The following is a 3350-nucleotide window of genomic DNA, read 5'->3' on the forward strand; positions in this document are numbered from 1 at the left end:
AAAGAGATTTACTTGCTCAATATTTGACACATGGACTCACCTATTGATGCTAAGTGCTAGACACACATATGGAGCAAAGCAATGTTCTTTGTGTTCATTGTTAGGCATGCGGTGATGCTTTTGAAAGGCCTGCAGTGCCAAAGGGTAGATACTACCTTTGCAAACAGTGCACTGTGTATTCTCTTTTTTTTTTTTTTTTTTGAGACGGAGTCTCTCTCTGTCATCCAAGCTGGAGTGCAGGGGCGTGATCTTGGCTCACTGCAACCTCTGCCTCCTGGGTTCAAGCGATTCTTCTGCCTCAGCCTCCCAAGTAGCTGGGACTACAGGTGCATGCCACCAGGCCCGGCTAATTTTTGTATTTTTAGTAGAGACGGGGTTTCACCATATTGGCCAGGCTGGTCTCGAACTCCTGACCTCATGATCCACCCACCTCGGCCTCCCAAAGTGCTGGGATTACAGGTGTGAGCCACGGCACCCGGCCACTCTGTGTATTCTTAAATCCAGCTTCAGACCTAGGGTGAGCTCCTATTCAAAACATAAGGTCTAAGTTTATCTCAATCCATGTGTTGCCAAACTTTCTGCCAAACATTGCCATAGACACATTTCTCTGAATCTTAAATTCATTCCCATCAACTAAATACGTGCTTAGCATTGTCATTGTACTTTAATTTAAAAGAGTCCAAACCAAGTATAAATGGATAAACCTTTTGGAGGGCAATTCAGCAAGACCTACCAAAATTTATTTTACTTCTATGAATTTACTTGCCTGTGTGCAGAAATAAATGCACACATCTATGCATTATAACATTCTTTGTTAACAGACTCATTGGAAGCAACACAAGTCTATTTTTAGAGGACTGGTTAAATACATTATTCTACACCCATACAATGGAATATATGGAGTCATTAAAAAGAATGAGGTAATCTCTAAATACTGACAATGAAGATGTCTAAGACACATTATCAAGGGGGAATAAAAGAGGTCCACTCTATGTATGAGGAGCCTACTTATATAAGCAGAAAAATAATTTGTTGATATGTTCACATAGATATTAAAAATGTGGAAAATATTTGAAAAATCTTTGATTTCATATAGTACTTTCTAATATAAGGCTATGATGTGCCAAGCACTGTTTTAAGCTCTTTATAGATATCAACTCATTTAATTCTCATGAGAACCTCTGGGGTAGGTGCTATTGCTATCCCCACATTTCAGATAAGGAATGGGAAGACAGAGAGCTTGAGGTCACACCCTGAAAGCCTGTGCTGGCTACAGCAGATAGTTTGACCCATGCAGTCTGGCCCAGCCTGCTCCTTCTTTCTAGTACTGCTTTAGTTTTTTTTTAAATAAGCAGCTATTGCTTTTATTTAAAATTTCAAGAATTAATAGAAAAAAAGAATCTAAACCCATTTGGGGCATATCAGTTGCCATTATAAGGCATTCATACACATTACTGCCTCAGGTTCAGGTATTGAGGACAAGATTCAAAAATGTGAGCAGGTTACTTGTCTTTTAAGTGATAGAAAAAGCAGAATTTGTTTCAACTCTTGATGTTTCCTGAAATCTAGCTCAAGAGGGAAAGTTGGTTTTAGAGATCCTGTTTTTCAGACATGCTTCTATGAAATCTTGATAGAGGAGCCAAGAGTACAAGCCTTAAGCAAGGGAGCTCTCCAATAAGACCCTCATTCAACAAGGAGGCCGGGGAATAGATTGGGAGAAGTGGGAAGCTGTGTTGGCTGTGGATACCCAAGAGTCATGGAGAGCTTAGGAACAGCATAGCAATTACCCTCCCCTCTAAGGCAGACACTTAAATTGTTGGAAACACCCCACAGGTCACTTCCTATTGGTGGTTTTAGCATTAACAAGCTGGAGGGTTATTTTTGCTGTTCCACTTAGCTGATGGCATCCCACATGAAGGTTTATTAGAAGTACTAAGAGGTATACAAGGGTGTGGAAAACAAAGAAGAAAACATAATTAACTGGAAAACAGAAAGAGAGGAAGGTCCATGATCTGACTGAGGAAGGAAAACAGCAACCCTAAGCCACATATATAGAAAGAAACAAACAAGAGTGCAAGAGCGGGGAAGGGAATCCCAAGGACACCCCGGTCTGCTGGGGAGGGCAACCATAACAGTCACAAATTTTGGTTGCAAATAACAAGAACCAGGCCAAGGTATCTTAAGGAAAAGGTGGTGGGTGCAGTATTACAAGGGTGGATCAGTGTCTCACAGAAGCCAGCAGCCACTCACAGTCAGGTAGGAGCAAAACTGGAAACTGGAAATCCAGAGGCACCCTGGGAGCAGAATTTTCAGACATGCCAAAATTTCAGTCAGTGGATCTCCTTCACCCCACCTACATGGCAGAAGGAAGCAATGTCTGTATTTGGTCATCTTCCCCAAGCTCTAGTGGTTGGCCTCCAAAACTCAAGAGACAGTTCCAACATCTACAGCAAGTTGGCGGTGTCCTTGGCTCCCCGGATTATTTTGCAATCTGCTGCTCACACCTCTTAGCTGTCTTGACAGGAGGAAAGGGAGAGACGGCATTTCCTTTTCTCTGTATGATGCCAACTTCTTTTCTCCCCTCATTTTTATCTTCCTTCTTTCTTCTTCTATGACACTTCTTTGACTGGCCAGAAAATTACTTACAGTCTCCCTTATGGCATCTTTTGCCCCCTCCCCCAGCCATGAAGCACCCCCATTGTACATTTCTGGAACTGTTCATTGATTGCTCAGAATGGAGTAATTCTCTGTCTGCATCTAAGCCCAATGCACACACAGCAGCAGCTCCCAGGGTCCATGGAACTGCAGATAGCAGGGTCCAGAAACCTTAGACTGCAAATCTCATCTCAGGATTACTAGTTTTCAGATAAGGAACTGTCTTGATTTGGTTTCTACTGAAAGCAGAGCCTGAGATGAGGACTCAGTGCAGGTAGTTTATTTGGGAGATGAGCCTAGGAAGCAGTAACAGGGGAGTATGAGAGAGAAAGGGAAAATGTCCATTTCAGAGTATATTATTGAGTCATCTCTGTAGGCAACAGGGGCTCCACTCTGCTGGGGACCTTTGGGAAGTGTTCTTATTCTTCCCCTAATTATCAGCCTGAAGTTGTATCCACTCATTCCAACCACCTTCTGTTGAAACGTTATCCCCCAGGGGTCTGTGTGCCTCTCCACTTCCTGGTTGCTCCTGTGCATGGGCCAAGAGGGCTCCCACGATTTTGAAGAAGGTCCTCGAAGCAGAGGAAAAAAAGAAAGCCGGGCTTGGAGCAAGATGCTGTCAGCAGAAGGGAAATCCAACCTTGCAGGGAACAGCCCACTACACTGAGCCAAATTCAGGGGTAGGCTAGGGGGAT

Source organism: Pan troglodytes, chromosome 14 (assembly GCF_028858775.2).
Source record: "Pan troglodytes isolate AG18354 chromosome 14, NHGRI_mPanTro3-v2.0_pri, whole genome shotgun sequence".
Taxonomy (NCBI): domain Eukaryota; kingdom Metazoa; phylum Chordata; class Mammalia; order Primates; family Hominidae; genus Pan; species Pan troglodytes.